This window comes from Epinephelus lanceolatus, chromosome 18 (genome assembly GCF_041903045.1).
Source record: "Epinephelus lanceolatus isolate andai-2023 chromosome 18, ASM4190304v1, whole genome shotgun sequence".
Taxonomy (NCBI): domain Eukaryota; kingdom Metazoa; phylum Chordata; class Actinopteri; order Perciformes; family Serranidae; genus Epinephelus; species Epinephelus lanceolatus.
The window spans coordinates 6,640,651-6,659,930 of NC_135751.1; the positions used below are offsets into that span (position 1 = coordinate 6,640,651).

Consider the following 19,280-nt stretch of genomic DNA (forward strand, 5'->3'; position numbering starts at 1 on the left):
CATGGAATAAAGCAGGTCTCAAAGATAAAAGAAAGCTGGTTGTGGAAGAGATACGTAGACAGGAGGAGATATTAAGGGGTGCAAAGGTAGTGGCCCAGGCTAAGCAGGGACAGTGGTTGAATTGGGAAAGTGTAGAGAAGAGGAAGATTAGTTGGAGGGACCTGTGGAGTATGGAGGAGAATTGTATTAGATTCCTAGTAGGGGCTACATACGATGTGTTACTAACCCCCCAGAACCTAAAACTGTGGGTAAATGGGGACCCATCATGCCCATTAGGTTCAGGTACTGCAACCTTAAAGCATATTTTGTCAGGCTGTAAAGTTAGCTTGTCACAAGGCCGATATACATGGCGACATAACCAGGTGCTGAAAAGTTTAGCTGCAGGCATTGAAGGGAAACGAAGACAGGTAAATTCAGAAGGTTTTAAGAATAGGAGTTTAGCAATTCAGTTTGTCCGTGAGGGGGAGAAATACAGAAGGGATAAGTTAGTAGGGAGGCAAGGGTGTGGCCACCTAGAAGGTGCTTGTGATTGGGAAATGCAAGTAGATTTAGGGGGAAAGCTTGTTGTTCCCCAGGAAATAGTTTGTACCAATCAGAGGCCTGACATAGTGTTGTGGTCAGTGAGTCAACAGATGCCAGTCTGGCACCAACAGCCATGCCTACACCTTAAGATTTCTAGACATTGTGTATTTCCAAAACATTGGAAATAATTTTTTGAGTTGTCAACAAAAGCCTTCCTGTCTGGAATAAAAAAAAAATCAATTAAACAAAGGACGTTATAATGTAAGAGAGTTGTTTATTTACAAAACTTGTATAACAAGAACCAATGTAAAATACAGATGTGTTTGGAGTCAAACTATGGAACGAACTCAGTGCTGAGTTAAAATTATGTTGCACTCTGTCGAGTTCCAAAAAAACCTTAAAATGTGAAATGATTAATTTTATGTGTTTCATTTCATTGGTATTGCTGATATTGTGGGTTATCCTTTGGTTGATATAGGATACGCAAAAATAAGCTTTGGGCTTCAGCCCATTCCTTTTTCAGTTATTGACTGAGACAATTTGTGTGAAATAATCTTTGTTTCTCAGGATGTATGTAACCAAAATAAAAAAATATTAATTCATTCAAACCATTCATGACCAGGATTGCACCATCTGTGAAACAGCAAGTTCTCCGCCTTTATGCTCACTGCTTTTGGTGCAATCCCTTTCAGCTCAAACAGTCTGAAAGCCAGTGATGGAAACGTTGTGGTCGGGTCTATCCTGGTGCGGCCATGCTTCAGTTAAGCCCATGCTACCACACCCTCAGAACCCCTCTGACTACTGGCTAGCAAAATTAGCTCATCCATTTTATTCACTAATGATCCAATGTTGCCCATATTGAGAGGGGGGAGACACAGCTTATATCTCTTTTCCATAAGTCTCTGTTGTCTGGACCTAGCTCTCTTCCCTCACTGCTTTGTTCCTCCTCTGCATCCTGTTAGTGTCCTCCCTCAGATTTTTACTGGAATATTCGTTGGTTAGCCAGCTTTACCGTGATCAACTGATCTCTGGGGTAAACAACGCAGTAGCCTGGAGTTGCCACGCAACAGTATAGTGGGTGACTCAAAGAAGTAATTCCACGGTGAAAGACCAAACCAGAACTCTTGCTAATAGAATGTTTAGAGAAAGCACAGCTTGAAGAAGTTACTGGTAAACAAAAAAAAAGATCAAGTATGGAGAAGAAAGTAAGCCAAAGTTGCCATGTTTCAAAACCAAAATGTGACTTCATATCTAATAAAATGAAAATGAAAATCAGTAGATGGCGATAGCATGCCCCCAGTTTGGAGAAGCAGGCAGGAGCCCCACCAGGGAAGCTCAGGAATACATTGCTGTGGATAGCATAGTTTGCCTATACAATCTGCTAACATAAATCTGTTGATAAGGTAACCACAGCCCATGAAACTTTGGTTGTCTAATAATTTACCATAACAAGCTCTGCAAGCCAAAAACTTACTTTAAAGACAACTAGTCATCGGGCCCTTCTGATCTTGGATGTTTTTTCCAAATTATCCTCAGACAATTAAAAAAAGTCATCAAGACACCAGCATTCAGTAAGGTAGGGAACTGTGAATGGTGATTCACACTATATCTGACGGTGCTGGCATCCTCTGATTCAGAAATATCCTAAAGTTGTGTTGCAATGAAGTCCCACTCATGCCAGCAGTAGCTCTCTGGGTTTGTCAGCATCCCTTACAGTTTACACATCTGCACCACCAGGTAAGCTGTGCTCTTTCTTGGCCTCCAGTTTCCACAGAAGTTGCTCCTCTCTCTCTCTCTCTCTCTCTCTCTCTCTCTCTCAGCCCGTTCAATCTCCATCTGCAAAGAACTCATTCCTGGAAAAATACACTTATTTAGTCATGTGCCTTACTGTACTTGTGACAAGAAACTATCCACCCCTAAGTATGGGTGGCAACATATTCCTCTCTGTATGTAGGTGATCGAAACCATTTACAGGAACAATCCCTTTTTGTTCTGGGTGCATGTTCAACACTGTTGTTGGAAATACACTTTACACGGACTTGACTTTTTAGTATTAGTATTTTAATATCTGGTCTCGCTCCTCTCAATTGTCCTTTTATCTATTTACTTATTTATTTACTATTTAAACTTTATCTATCTATTAATCGTTCTTAACGTTTACTGTTGATGTTTTTTGGACACCTGAATCTCCCTACGGGAATAAATAAAGGTTCATTCATTCATTCAATACAAATGTAGCTTAGTCTGGTTGTTGGTAATGTTACAGACAAAAACAGCGCCAGGTACTGGAGCTCCACATGGACATTTGAAGAAAATGCTAATTTAACATTTGTTATACATCTGTTTAAAAAAAGAAAGCAGTAAGCATTAAATTGAAAGCGAATTACTTTCAAAAAGAGTTGCCATTGGGACTAACCATTGACAGTCAATGGGATTAACTAGTTTACTGGCATATCTACTATCTCACCGGAAGTTACACCCATAATCATCATACAGTTGTGCCCTAAGGAATAAGGTTGATTGCCCTTCTCTTTTTATGTCTTTTCCTTACTCTCCATCTCATCCTCCCTATACTCCCTCTGTCTGTTTCTGTCTCCCCCTCCCTCTCTGCTGTAGTCGAGAAGCAGGGAGGTTCATCTAATTATTTAGTTTATAAATGTATATTTTAAATTCTCCTTAGGGCCCTTGAAAAGCATATGTGTTTCCCTATTTTTATCTCTCTCATCTCTTACTCTCTCATTTTTCAGAAACCATTTCCTTTCTCCAGCCATGCTTTCAGAGTGATGTGTGGCAGTTATCAATCTGTCTGTCTCTCTAAGTAGGCCCCATATAATGTGAAAAGCAGTTATCAATCTGTCCATCCCCAAGCAAGTCTCTGAATAATATGAGAATGAATGCTCTCACTTAAATAGTTGTTATTACCTTCTCGCCTCAGCAGGCTGAGACCAAAGTCATCACCAGGAATACTTTAAGAAACAAAGCAGGGTGACCGGGAAATTAAAAATCGACCTCAGAAAGACAATTTAAAAAGACCTCCTTATCTCATCTTTCTGTGCGTTTCTAAAAACTCCTCTCTGCAGAGAGGTGAATTACAAGGTGTTCCATGGTGAGCGTAATTTTGAAAAATGTCGAATCTTTCTGAGGCAGCAACAATTCACGCCTCAGGCACACTGTAGGGTTTGTGCAAGGATTAAAATGCTTTTATTTTACATGACAATATAGATGGATTGATTAGATCTAGATTGCCATGTGAATGTTCCACAATTCCTATAGTGTGCCTTGGTTCTTTTTGAAGGAGACTTGCATTTTATATTTTTTGGATTGAGAGTATACTTAACTCATGCAATGAGCCCTTCACAAGATGGAAGAAAGACAGTACAACTTAAGCATCCAAAGAGCACCTGTATGTCACCTCTACTAAGACCCAGCAGCACTCCTACTGCTTTGTCTTCAAATTCATGCTTTAGTGTCTGCAAAATCTTGTGAGAAAGTGTTATCATTGTCTCAGACTGACGTAAATCACTTGCAGTCCTAGAAAATGTACCATATGTTTCAATTTTGTTATCAATCATTTTCTAAGTGTGGATGTCACTTTTTTTTCAGAGGGCAGAGATTTCATCTTGAAAAGTGATGTTGATTGATGTGAAAATGAGGACGGCAGAGTTTGATGTTTGATTGAGAACGTTCTTCTGTTTTGTTTCTCCAGCTGGGTTCCAGCTCCTTTTCTCTGTTACTGTTTTTCCATTTATTTCTGCAATCTCTTCCCTGGGGTCCCACAGCCGAGCATACTGGGAGACGTTGCTCCTCTGGCATGGGGGAAGGAGTGCTGGGGTCCCTCACTCAAGGTTACAACTAAGGCCCAGTTCCAATGTTGCCCCTAACACCTGAGCACTGAATCATTACAAACTTTAACACCACCTTGGGCCTTCCCCAAACCACCCCTAGACCCTCTCCCTATCCACTTCCACTCCATTTCCGCGTTCATGCGGAGCATCCGCACCATTAAGTGCCGTGCCAAACCAACTAGCGAAGAGTGAAAAGTTATAAAACCCTCCAACAGCGACTGCACTGATGCCGACTTACTGACCATGTGCAATGCAGAACTGCAATTGTCATGAAAGAAGTTCAGTGCAAATAATGTACTGGGATGTAAACTGTTTAAAACAAAGTCAGACATTTAATTTTGTCATACAGATCATCAGATAACATCTTAAATGCTACATTGTATAATGATTTATGAAAAAACAGGGGATTGCCCCCTCTGGGTTGGGAGTGAGTTACTGCCCCAAGCGAAGGACTTTCGGCATCTCAGGGTCTTGTTCACAAGAGAGGATAGAATGGGGCGTGACATGGACTGACAGTTTGGCATGGTGTCTGCAGTGATGCAGGCGCTGCACTGGACTGTTGTGGTGAAGAGGGAGCTGAGCCAGAAGGCAAACTTTCAATTTACTGGTCCATCTATGTCCCAACCCTCAACTATGGTCATGAGCTTTGGTTAATGACCAAAAGAACGAGATTGCAGATAGAAGCAGCTGAAATGAGTTTCCTCCGTGGGGTGGCTGGGCTCAACCTTAGAGATAGGGTAAGGAGGTCAGACAGGAGGAGCAGAGCCACTGCTCCATCTTGTCGAAAGGGGTCAGTTGAGGTGGTTTGGGCATCTGAACAGGATGCCTCCTGGGCTTCCGGGCACATCCAACTGGTAGGAGGCCTTGGGCAGACCCACAACACACTGGAGGGATGACATATATCATCTGTCCTGGGAATGCCTCAGGATCCCCCAGGAGGAGCTGGAAAGTGTTGCTGGTGAGAGGAGTGTCTGGAATACTTTGTTCAGCCTGCTGTCCTTGTGACCCGGCTTCAGATAAGCAGTTGAAAATGGATGGATGGATGGATGGATTTCTGATCAAATATACACCTCTGTAGTCTATAAAATGGCAGTAATGTGGTGGAGTAGGCGCCCCATGTACAAGGCTGTTGCCGCAGCGGCCCGGGTTCGACGGTGTCGTAGCATTGTTCCGACCCCTCATTAGTCCGACGTCCCGTTGTTCTGATATGTGATTATACTAGGCTATACTGTATTTGTCTACCATAGAGGATCAGCAAACGCAACAAAAGTAGGCTACTGGTTGAGATACAAGTGTCATAGAGAGGAGAGAATGAAACACCATAACCTCCTGTTATTAACACTGGGGTCCGGGTTGTGTGGGGAGCTCTTCGTGGTGCTGAACGGCTCCCGGTGGGCGTATTTCTGCCTTGATGGTGCGCTGCGACCGGCTCTGGGTCAGCTGGGAAAGGCTTGAGGTGAAGCAGGCTCACAGCTTATGTGTTTGCCACTTTCTTTTTCATTTTAACCCACACCATGATCTTTTCCTAACCCTAACCAAGTGGTTTTTGTGCCTAAACCTAACCAGACCTTAACCACAGGGCATCATGATGATTTCGGAACAACGGGACTTCGGAACAATGGGTTTAATATGGTCGAAACAATGGGCTATCGGACCAATGGGCTGTCGGACCAATGGGCAGACCCCGGGTTGGACTCCAGCCTGTGGCCCTTGGCTGCATGTCACCTAAAAGCGTCAGCAGATGGTAGGAGCTACATTTGAAGCACCGTAGGCAAACATTCAAGCTACTGTATCCTCCACAACCAAGTTCTTACAAATGTTTCACAATAAAAGCCTATTTAGAAAATGGAGGGATTCTCTCAGCCGAGGTTATAAGGGGCTTTTAATTTGAAGGAAAATCAGGAAGTAAAGACAACAGCAGATGAATCCTACCCTGATGAAGGCCAGTGAGCATGACCGAAACATGTTGGTGTTTTTAATGTTCATCATGAACTAGCCATTTAATAAAGGCCTTTTAACTTTTGTACCAGAGAAGAGTTGCCTTGGATTTTGTTTTTTGAAAATCAGGAAGTGTTGAGTTTGAAATGATGACGCAGTGTGTTAACTTTATGAAGACAACGGAGCAGATAAAAAGTAAAAATATAAAAACACAGAGGGATTAATAAATAACGGACCGTCTATAATGTAGTCTGTTTCAAATGAAGCTGAGAGCCTCTGCAGTTGTGGTGAGTAAAAGCTTATTACTTTATGTACCATTGTTTGCTAGCTTGATGCTAATGACAGTGACATTAACTCAGCGGGTTGACAAAGTGCCTCTGCTGTTTCACGCCATCATTTCCCCTTTTACTCTATGTGGTAACATCCCTAGAGGAAATATTAAAAATGCTGGGGTGTTGTTGTCATACAGTTGTCTATGGCAGCAGACCGTTCTGTGTTTCTACTGGTCAAAGTGACGGCTGTGATGGGAGAATTGGATCTCAGTGAAGGGTGGTCCATAACTTTAATTTTGGAGACAAAAAAATGTAGGCTTAGCGCCCTGTGGTCCATTGCCCAATAGGAAATGTAGAATACTCAAAAGTACTTTAAAAGTGCTTGAGTTACTTTTCTCAGGGAGTAACATTGGAAGTACTTTAAAAGTACTTAAGTTACTTTACTCAGGGAGTATGCAGTAAAGTACTTTGATTACTTTTAAAGTAACCCTTACCCAAATCTGGTTGTCAACACAGAAAAAGCTAAACTTACAACATGGAATGTAGCCAAAAAAACTATTCATGAACAAAATCAAAATTATAATGGAAATTACTCTTCAATACTTCATCATTCAATATGTGTTGTCATTTTGTCTGTATCTCTATCATAAATTGTACTGTTGGCATTTAGAATTGGCCGAAATTTCTGGTCTAGCCAGCTGGTTGAAAGTGCAGATGTTTTTATCAAGATTTCTGAAGACCTAATGACTAAAAGAAAAACAGTTTCCAGGTTCAATACTAATATTTCAAGGATAATAAATGAGTCAATTTCAGTATTTACAATTAAACAAATTGTGGAAATAGAATGGTCCAGGTCCTTCCAGGTCTACTTTGCAGAGGATGAACTTGCACTCTACATCCTCAATCTTGGCCCTGGATGGGAGGAAGTATCTGTTGTTTGGCCCTCTGTCTAGGAACTTCATCACATACCGTTCACCCTCTGGTGGTGCTGACTCGTTGAGTGATCGTACGATGTAATATGCTGCTGGTTTTGTCAACATGACAGCATAGTACATGTCTCTCTCCACTGTGAAGGTTGTGGCACAGGTTTCATTTGCCTCTTTACCCACTGCCTCATTGCCCACTGCCTCCGATGCGTTTGTCTTCTCCAGAGGAGCCTTCTTGCTCTTGGTCTCACCATCCTTTGATTGTTTCTTTTTTGCTGCCTTCTTCCTTTCACTTTCCTCTAGACACAACAAGGCTTCTTCAGATGTTAGAGACTCTCCATATTTTAGAGTGTTGATTTGCTGTCTTTTGGCTAGATTGCTCTTCTTTGTTGGCATGATGTGTTGCAGGAAGACATCTTTGATGCCTGATGAGGGTGGAGGGCTGTTTCCAGTAGTAACCAAGCAGAGTAGTGAAAGAGCTGTTAAAACACTACTGCTTCATTACACAGGCTTTCAAATAGTGATTATGTAGACATTTTACTACTTGCTTGTATAGTAAATATGTAGTCACAACACTACAGCAACACTACATATTTTAAATAGTGATCAATTAGATTTTAGTGCTTGAATATACATACTTGATGTGTATACACACAGTAGTTTTTCATGAGGCTCTGTGTGTATCTTAAGTATCATAGTGTTCAGAATAGACAACGAGAGCCTACTGTAAAATTGTTTTTTTGTTTTTTATATATAGAAGCGAAGGTAATTTCTCAGGGATTTCATTTCGGGATATTCCACTGATCATTCATATACATTTAAAATTCAATAAAATTAAAGGATATTTGTGATATAATACAGTAACTGAAAACACAACAGAATTTTTTTAATTGAAATGATTTATTACTTTATAATTATCCAACCACACACACAATTTACAAAATCAGTTGTAGCCTGGTGAAATTAAACCAGCACAGGACACAAATATCTTTTGGGGTCTTTATCTGAATAATAGAATATGGTGTTCAGCAAATAAAAAGAAATAATAACAGTTTCCAAATAAAAGTGGCAGACTGTCCTCTGCCCTATCTGCAGTCCTTGTAGATAAATTAAAAAAAGCAATTGTTTAAGTCTCTAAGAGGAGGTAGAGCTATAATCAGTCAGATGTGACAACTGTTTTCCTGTTGGACTAGTCAGGAAACACTGCCCTGACAATTATAGTGAGATAAGAATAGGAAGATGAAAATGTGTACATATGTGTAAGTTGCCCAGATGCACAAAAAAGTATCTGCCACCAATGCTCTACTCCAAACAGGAAGTTGGCCATTTTGATTCAAATTTTTCAATTTGGCGTTGATTTTGTGATTTCCACACCTTGTAATTTAACGAACAAAAACAACAATCAGTAGTCATTTATTTTTTTAGTTTTGTCAACAACTCCCTTTCCATGTCTGTGTTTCCAATTTGCTGCAACATTATGGGTAACATTAATAGCCTCTAGGCCCTGGGGACCTGGGGGTGAGTGATGACCTGAGGCTCTGGTTATCCAGCGACCTGACTCAGGACCAGCTTCTCTGCCTTTTGTTAGACGCGGTGGAGGTGGAGGTGGAGGTGACCACCACCTGTGCTTTTTTCCACATGTTCATTTACTCAACAGGATGTTAGGAGACTAGTGTGGCAGTGAATGCTTGAAAGACATAGCAACAGTAACCAAGGCAGCGGGGCTTAGCTAAGGATCATGTTATCCAATGACATTCCGTTTGGTGCCTCCACCTTGTTCCCCGGCGCTGCGTTGTGATTGTTTGTCCCTCTTCACCGAAGGACACGGCAGTCATTACGGTAAGTGGTAGGAGCTTGCTTGTAGCGTAGTCATTTTGTGAATGTTGCTCGTGCTTCTGACATTATATGTGGGTTTGTATGCTATATAAACTATGTGTGTACCTACATTATATCAATTGGAATGTACTGTCACTAGCTCAGCTCAGTAAGATACCGTAGCAGTTCGTTAGCGTAGCCGTTCGTTAGCAAAGCGGCTAGTTAGCGTAGCGGCTAGGTAGCGTAGGACTTACTTAGCCCCCAGCATCCTTCGACTCAGCAGGAGAGTGCGGTATTTTAGGTGTTGCGTCAGCTCACACTGGTTGTTTTTAAACTGTGGAATATTCAATGGCAATGTTTTGCCATTAGCTTAGTTTAGTAAGCTAGCGTAATTTAGCGGGTAGTTAGCGTAACGGCTAGTTAGCCGCCATTGTTCTCTGACTCGGCCAGAGAGTGATGTGTTGTAACTTAGGGGAGAGGGGTGTCGAACGGAGCATTTTTTCATATTTCCCTCTCTGCACAGAGATGCATTTATTTATAGCAACCGCATTTTATAGTGAACAACATATATATGTCCTCTACAAATCCCGACCATGTTTGCAAAGTTTGGATGAATGAGTCGCACTCAGTCTAGCAGGAAACAAAGCTCATCTGCCTGTTTGCCTCCGCATGCAGGAATGAACAGATCCACGGTAGAATTAACCACAAAACACGTAAATATCTTCATATTACTGGCGTGTAACACTCATTAATGCTTAAGCTGAGTCCTCTGGGAAATGAGAATGTCCAATTGAAATAATCTTCTCATGTTTAATGTCTGAAAATGAATTACATTTGTCCAATGCTCTGTGATATAGCCTACTGTGTTTAACAAAGTATGTTCCAATGCAATTAAAGCTTCGTGTGTTTGTGGACATAATTGATTTAATAATACAAGAAAAGAAAAAAAATCCTTTCTTTTGTTCCAGCTTGTTCTTCTTGTAGGGGCATCCCATCTGCGCTCCCTTGCAGATGGGATTGTGCTGATGCCAGAGGATTGCCACACCTTTGACGTCATGTCCACTCCAGGGGTGTGCGCTGACCAGCTCAGGACTGAGGATGAAAATGCTGTTCTTCCTCAGATCTCTGATGCTGTCTGTGTCATAGCCCCTAGCAACAACCTAACGGCCAGCAAGACACCTAAGCAAGGAGGCATAGCTTTTGGCCAATACCTGACCACTGTCTGCAGCGTCTGGCCGATTGCACAGGTAGGTTATTCATGTATTCTTTTTAATGAGGCTGATGTGTACAGGTCAATATGATTTTGTCATTAACCATTATTATTTTGTTTAGGTCTTCGCTGGGACCTTGTCCCACACTTGACAGTCCCGGGGGATATCCAAGAGTTTTTCCGGCATGAATTTCACCGCGTGTCAGCACGTCTCCGTATGTTTGAAAATAACGATACATAGTTCTAAACAGTTTTATGAAGGCTTATGAGAATTATATATTTTACATATAATTTCTAATATTATACCCATTATGGTTTTCTAATAAGAAGGTTGACATTGCCTTTTTAAAATGTGTTTTTCAAAAACTGTGTTTCTTTTCTTGTTCCTTTTTTTTTTAAGGTGTGAAATATTTTCACCACGCTGACCGCTTCCCCCTGAACAACCGTAAGCTGTGGTGCTGTGATGGTGTAAGTAGAATATATTATTTTCATATCATAAATAGAAAATTATTCAACACAGTATGTTTGACAATAAAGGTCACATTTTTCAAAATAATATTTAAATTTTTTTTGTCATTGTTTTGTGTTTGTAGGTGCACCCCAGTGACGACATGGGGATGCTTATCCTCGTGGAGTCGCTGTTGGCTGCCACCAAACAGCACCTGGAGATACTAGCATACATAGGATTACGCTTGTGTGGGTCCTAGTCCCTTTTTTTTGTTAACCAACTGGTCTTTTTGTGTGTGTTGGGGCAGTTCCTAGGGGGTAGTCTAGCTGTTCTTAAGTGCATTCACAAGACACCCGAAGAAGCCCATAGAGATACTGTTTGTGTGTCACAGACGATAGTCAGGTGTCTGGTTATGACAAGTTCAAAGAGACAACTCCGTAGTTCTGGTTGGAGGAGGGTTCCTTGGGGGTAGTCTAGCTGTTATTTTAAGTGCATTCAATGGCACAAGACATGTTCCTGATCAAATATGTAATTAATGTATGTAATAATTTGCAATAAAATTGTATGATATTTTACACCCTGGTTTCACATCTCACCTGAATACTAACTGAACCATGATACTGAACTGGTAAATGGTAATGAATGGAACAGTTTCATCATCAGAAATTGTAAGAATGTTGTAATTTAAGAGTAAAAGTCAAGGAATGAGTTGTTTATATGTAGTCATTGCTTAATAGTAAGACAAAAGTAATTAAGTGGTAATCATGTAGAGTTTCAGTAGTAATTTCAAAAGGGTTGTGCAGCAATGAAAGTAATTCAATAATGATGAGTAGTGATAAAACACCACACACACAGAAGGATGTAGTAATTCCATAGGGATTGTGAAGACATACAGCAGTAAATATGTAAGCATTGTGTAGTAATTCAATAATAAATGTGAAGGAATGAGTAGTGATTATATAGTAATTTCCCAAAATCCAATAGTGAGACAGAAGTAATCAAGAGATAATCATGTAGAGTTTCAGTAGTAATTCAAAAGGGTTTGTGTAGAAATAAAAAGTAATTCAATAGTGATGAGTACTGATAAAACACTACATACGCAGAAGGATGTAGTAATTCCATAGGGATTGTGAAGGCATACAGCAGTAAATGTGTAAGCATTGTGTAGTAATTCAATGATAAATGTGAAGGAATGAGTAGTGATTATATAGTAATTTCCCAAAATCCAATAGTGAGACAGAAGTGATTAAGTGATAATCATGTAGAGTTTCAATAGTAATTCAGAAGGGTTTGTGTAGAAATGAAAAGTAATTCAGTAGTGATAAAACACTACATACACAGAAATATGTAGTAATTCCATAGGGATTGTGAAGACATACAGCAGTAAATGTGTAAGCATTGTGTAGTAATTCAATAATAAATGTGAAGGGAATGAGTAGTGATTATATAGTAATTTCCCAAAATCCAATAGTGAGACAGAAGTGATTAAGTAGCAATTGTGCAGGAATTTGAATAGGCATCATGTAGTAATTGTCAGTAGTGATCAGTAGTGAAATCACCCAATACATTACTCATTACTATTCAAATCACTACACAGCTCAATAGCAATCAAGTAGTGAAACAGTAGTTTTTGTGTAGGTATTTAGTAGTAGTGATGAATAGTGATTCAGTAGTGTTTTTTCATGAGGGGATACAGTAGTGGCGCAGGGTTTCACTGGAAAGTTCAGTGTTTTCTTGGCTGGGCGAGGTTGTGCAGAGGAGTATTGTTGTATTCCAGTGCTCTTAAACCCACCCATCTCCAACACCACCATCAGTTTGGATGGGAAATCCTCTTTCCTGATCTTGTCTCTGGTCATACAGGAGTGCCTCTGCGGCTTTGTTCGCCACTGCCTCTTCACCTCCCCAAACATTGTTCTGTTGAGTGGCTGGAGAATGTGGGTTAGGTGAGAGGGCAGTCTCAGCAATACCACATTGTTTTCTTTTGCCTTTAAGGCAAGGCTGAGGGAGACGTGAGAAGAATGTCCGTCAAATATTATTATCCGTGGGAAAGCTAAGTTGGACCACTTCTCAGAATCCTTGAGGAAGAGGTGTGAGAAATAGTCCTCGAATATGACCCTCTCCATCCGTCCATGGTCTGTCACAGCATAGCGGGCACCCTTGGGACCACCCTCACACCAAGATCCATAGAGGTGTTTCCCCTTGTATACCACATAGGGTGGGAGAATCTGTCCAGCTGCATTCCCTGTTATGCAGACAGTGATCTGTTCCCTCCCACTCGCGCCCATGTTTTGGTACACATTCTTGCTGCCTCTCCTTGACAGGACTTTGCCTGCTGCTGGATCTGTGATGGACCTGCATTTGTATAGCGCCTTTCTAGTCATCTAGTGACTACTCAAAGCACTTTTTACACTACGAGTCATGTTCCCCCATTCACACACACATTCATACCCTGGTGGCCGAGGCTACCATACAAGGTGCCACCTGCTACTCAGTTTTAACACACTCACACACCGATGGAACAGCCATCGGGAGCAATTTGGGGTTCAGTATCTTGCTCAAGGATACGTCGACATGCAGCCTGGAGGAGCCTGGGATCGAACCGCTGATCTTTCGATTGGTGGATGACGACCCGCTCTATCTCTGAGACACAGCCTGTTTTATCTACGTTATAGATATTTTCAGGCCTATCCATGCAATCGGCTTTAACCATCTGTTTTTTGAGGAGTACAAACCAGCCAGTGAGAATGGCTGGGTCAGAAGTGGCTTTTGCCTTTGTATCTGGGAACTGTTATAGTCAGTTCCAGATGGTCCCGCATGAAGCGGTCAAACCATTTTTGGCCTGGTCTTCCGTTCTTGAAGGGGGTTTGAAGATTGCTATCACAAACTCTTGAACGAGATCGAGAAGATCCGTCCGGGTAAAGTCCCAACCCCATTGGCGAAGGACCTGAAGGCATGGAGAATAACAAAGCATTAGTCCTGGACACACACACACACACACACACCACTTGATTAGGCAAAATCACATTTTTCATGACCTCACTGTTTCATGTTATCTTGTTATTAGCCTTTGATCAGGCCCATGACTGCTTAGTGTGACTCTGTGGGCAGCCTAAAATTATACAAGAAAATGTGTGTTGGGTAGAAAATTGGGGTCACACTGAAGTTGATGATAATAACAATAATAATATTGTTGACCCAGCTGACCCAACCCAGCTGGCAAGAATAAGGGCTTCCTGGTGGTGCTCTGACCCCATTTTGTAGCCCAGGGGTCCAGGACAGATGCTTCACAAGCACCTACCTGAGCAGCATTTTCACTCGCTGTATCCCAATTACTCACCCCCCCTTTTTATCTATTTTTTCCTTGTAACCCCTCTACCTTGCAAACATTTATCTTTTTTAATTTGATTCTATTAATTTTTCTCTCTCTTTACCTTTACACCTGTAAACAGACTAGCAGTGTTTTTTGCATTTCTGCCATACACCTTTTGCACCCAGGCCCTGGGGTAACCTTGGTATTTTTATACAGTCTATGGGGGTAACCCACTGTGACGCCTCTCCCACTGTCTCAAAGGATGTCCTTGCCAATCTTAGTGCAAAGTGACCTGACAGCAGAGAGTTGTCAGTTAGTCTGCTTTACCTGGGCCTTCCAGATTATTAAAGCTGGCCTGTGCGTTTAGTCCTCTCTTTCTTCATCTGACATGCATCATCCCTGCACGTTTCCTCCCTCACTGTTACATTCTCTGAGCCAGTCTGTGACACATTTAACTTATCAGCTATTTACATGGCAAAATATACCAAGGATGTGAATAACAAATTACATTCACGCATGCACTCACTAACATATACAAGTACATAAATACATACTGTATGCCATCACACACGCTCTCACTCTTATTTTTTTTTCTTACTTTATATATGCTTTTTGAGTCTATGCTTGCCGGGTACTTTATTAGGTACACCTGTTCAACTGCTCGATAATGAAAATAGTTAATCAGCCAATTATGTGGCAGCAACTCAAAACATTTTGGCATGTAGACATGATCAAGACAACCTGCTGAAGGTCAAACCTAGCATCAGAATGGGAAGAAAAGGTGATTTAAGTTACTTTGAACGTGGCATGGTTGTTGGTGCCAGACAGACTGGTCTGAGTATTTTGAAAACTGCTGATCTACTGGGATTTTCACACACAACCATCTCAAAGGTTTAGAGAGGACGGTTAAAAAATAGAAAGAGCAGCAGTTCTCTGGGCGAAAATGCCTTGTTGATGCCAGAGGTCAGAGGAGAATGGCCAGACTGGTTCAAGATGATAGAAAGGTAACAGTAACTCAAATAACCACTTGTTACAACCAAGATACGAAGAAGACCATCTCTGAACAAACAACATGTCAAACCTTGAAGCAGATGGGCTACAGCAGTACAAGACCACACTGGGTGCCACTCCTGTCAGCTAAGAACAGGACTCTGAGGCTACACTTTGAACGTGCTCAGCGAAATTGGACAGTAGAAGATTAGAAAAACATTGCCTGGTCTGATGAGTCTTGAATGCTGCTGCGACATTTAGATGGTAGGGTCAGAATTTGGCAGAAACAACATGAAAGCATGGATCCATCCTGCCTTGTATTAATGGTTCAGGCTGGTGGTGGTGTAATGGTGTGGGGGATATTTTCTTGGCACACTATGGGCTCTTAAGTACCAATTCAGCATCGTTTAAATGCAACAGCCTCCCTGAGTATTGTTGCTGATCATGTCCATCCCTTTATGACCACAGTGCACCCATATTCTGATGGCTACTTCCAGCAGGATAACGCACCATATCACACAACTCAGATCATCTCAAACTGGTTTCTTCAACATGACAATGACTTCACTGTGCTCCAATGGCCTCCACCGTCACCAGATCTCAATCCAATAGAGCACATTTGGGCAGTGATGTCCAAATGAAGCTTCATGAACCACCAGTTGTATTCGCCGAACCCACTAGATGGTGTAATGAATAAGGCTCAAGGGATGGCAATGCAGTTTGGTTTCAACTTGCAATGGCCAAATAAAGCTTCATGAACCATTTTCTTTATTTTTTGGGTCCACTCTGGCACTCTGTTCAACAAAGGGTTGAAACCGAACTGCACTGCCATCCCTTGGGATTTTTTCATTACACCAAGAGTGCCATCTAGTGGGTTCAGCAAATACAACTGGTGGTTCATGAAGCTTCATTTGGACATCACTACCTTTAGGATGTGGTGGAATGGGAGATTCGCAGAATGGATGTGCAAGCCGACAAATCTGCAACAACTGATGCTATCATGTCAATATGGACCAAAATCTGAGGAATGTTTCCAGCACCTTGTTGAATCTATGCCACCAAGAATTATGGCATTTCTGAAGGCAAAAGTGGGTCCAACCCAGTACTACCGAGGTGTACCCAATAAAGTGCCCACTGAATGTATGTTTGTTTCTTTTGATGAGTACATGTTGTACATCCAGTACCAGTGATTGAGACTGGAATGATGTCCTCTGTGCAGTTGTTGTAACAGAATTTCTTACTCCCTTTGACCAAACTGTTATGCAGTAAAATGCTTTCAGGAGCAAATGATGGCTGCCGCAAAAATACGTTTTCAGTGTGAATTTACAGTGTTTGCATTTCATATATTCATCTGTTGTTGTTGCTGCAGTTAAATTCAGGGACTTTCTTTAGGGTCAAAAGCATTAACACATTTGTAAAATTATTTTGGGGAAATATTTTCATGTTTATATCACTTCAGCAGCCGATGACTTCAGACTGATCTGTGAGAGGTAGTGAAGCTGGTTATTTGCCAACGTGTCAGTCCAGAGGAAGTGTTGGTGTCACAGTGAGAGCTCCCCTGTGTTCATTTAGATGAAAACTTCCTCAACACTGACACCAAGTGGTACAGATCTGTAGCATCACACATAGTATACATCTTCACCTTCATCTATACAGATACATACATACATAGATATATTTTCTGAAGCATTTATTTTGTTCAGGGCAAAAAGCATAGAAACTTTAAATTAAAGCTGTAGTAAACAAAATTTATTCAGATTTTCTATATTGACAATGGATCAAAAGACTAAAGTGGTACTCTTTGTTCAACAAAGAGTTGAAACCAAACTACACTGCCATCCCCTGAGATTTTTTCATTCATACTCAAACTAAAAACATCTTTTTTCACAAGCTTTTAATCAGGCCTAGTGTTTGTATTTAAAGCTTCATCTTATAACATTTTATATATTGTCCTATTTTATATGTATAAAATGTTCTTGTTTATTTTTATCTTATATGTTTTATATATGTATTTCTTATGAAATGGTATATTCTTGGCATGTATAGATTTTATCTGCTTTGCCTTTTTAAGCACATTGAATTTATGCTTGTCCTATGAAATGTGCTATATAAATAAACTTGACTGTGTGTAATGTGTTTAGGTGTTGCTTTTAGTGATGAACCCACAGAGAATCACTATCTCTTTAGTTCCCCTCAGCTCTATGGAGCTTTTTAGCTTCTTGTAGCTCATTGTTTTGGTCTTCCAGCCCACAAACTCTTTTCTTACCAACCCACAAAGCAGCAGGCAGCTGTTGTCAGTGCTCTTATAAACCCATTGTACACTATCTGATCAGCACCAAAGTTAGAGACTAGCGGGTGAACATTGTGAAGCAAGGATGACAAGGTTATAAAAAGAAAAAAAAAGGAATGAATGACTTAGCAGTAGGCTTACATCATGGTTTCATCATTGCAAGATGCATGTTCTAAAGAAAGCGTATTTTCCACATGTGAATGTAACAAAAATGTGCTCACAGAAGTAAAAGCTGCAGCCACTTTAAGTAGATGGTGATTTAAATAATGCATTGTTCATTTTGTTTTTATTTCATTATTGAAATATGGTACCTGTGACCACTGTCTTTCAACCAAACACACACAAAAACAAAATATGTATGAGGAAATACATAAATGCCACACAGTTAATGCTTAATTTTCAAAATAAAAGTTAATTTTGTTTCCGATCATTATCTGACAGACTACTTTAAAAACTGTTAATTTCCCACAAAAGCTGTAAGCTGTAAGCTTTAGTAAGGATAAAGTTTTTACAATTCACTGCAAAAATGCACATTTCAGTTTATTGGTTTGGCTCTGCTAGTGTGATGCTCTGGATCAAATCAGAGCGAGCTCACAAACTGCTCCGGCAGCACCTGAGACACAGTAACTGATAAACATAAGCACAAAAGGGCATAGAATTGGTATTAGAGAGTAAATGAAGTGACAAATGATAAATACCAATCAAGCACCAGTATCTCATACCAAGGAAATAGAGCTTTTTTGGTTTAATACACCACTGAACGACTTTCATGGGTCCATCCTCCAACGCTGTATCTAGGTCTTTTAATACATATACATGGAAAACAAAGGACTTTCCCCCGCGACTTTCCCCCAGGAGACCAGTGTTCAGAACTGCGAGAACTTAAAAGCAGTGGTTTCCAACTGGTCCAGCCATGGGGTCCAGATATCTCCTTAGTCATTGGTTCAAGGTCCACATAGTTTAATATATTCAGCATCATACTTGCGTTTGGCCATGTCTTGAGCTAGTTTGCCATCTCTGTCAAGTAGCTGTCTGGTAGTCACTCACTCTACAGCAGGAAACGGCTATTCAAAATAAGAGCTCTGTACCGGAAATTCACTGTACTCAAAAATAAAGTGTTTTTTACAAACTTGACACATTCCTGAGTCACTTGTGGTCCATTCAGAATGGACCTGTGTGACCTACTTTTGGACCATGTCCCACCAGTTGGGAACCATTGCTATAAAGGAACTTTGAGTCATGTTAAGGTACATCATCACCATGATTTTTTCCCTAAATCTAACCAGAGTAATTTTACCTGCCTAAACCTAACCTCCATAATTTTACATTGAGGATATGACATAATTCGTGGGATGATAATTTGCAGGATACGAACTGTTGTGTGGATATCATTTCATCTCATTTATTTCATTTTCCATATCCTGGTAGGGGTCATAGCGTGGCTGGAGCCTATCCCAAATGTCACTGGGTGAGAAGCAGGGTACACCCTGGACAGATTGCCAGACTATCACAGAGTGTACGATAACATGCTAATCATTATATGAGGATACGTTGCATCTGCAGGTACCTACTGCTGATTGACTCAGGTGATCCAGATAACCCTGTCTTTTAGTTCAAAAAGAAGCTGCAGTGGTTAAACACCAGTACCAGAGATTTTAATTCCTTATGAGCAATTTAAGGAGGTGCAGGAGGGTGGAGCATGTTTTTTTTATTG

At 40.8% G+C, this 19,280-nt stretch overlaps 1 long non-coding RNA gene across 1 annotated transcript; it reads left to right on the forward strand.

Annotated features, from left to right (window-relative positions):
- Positions 1-9,252: 9,252 nt before the first annotated feature.
- Positions 9,253-11,551, forward strand: LOC117268875 (uncharacterized). The gene is made up of 5 exons (XR_004502675.2): positions 9,253-9,342; positions 10,287-10,565; positions 10,651-10,743; positions 10,929-10,996; positions 11,122-11,551. It is a non-coding gene; the product is annotated as an uncharacterized LOC117268875 (long non-coding RNA).
- Positions 11,552-19,280: the final 7,729 nt, after the last annotated feature.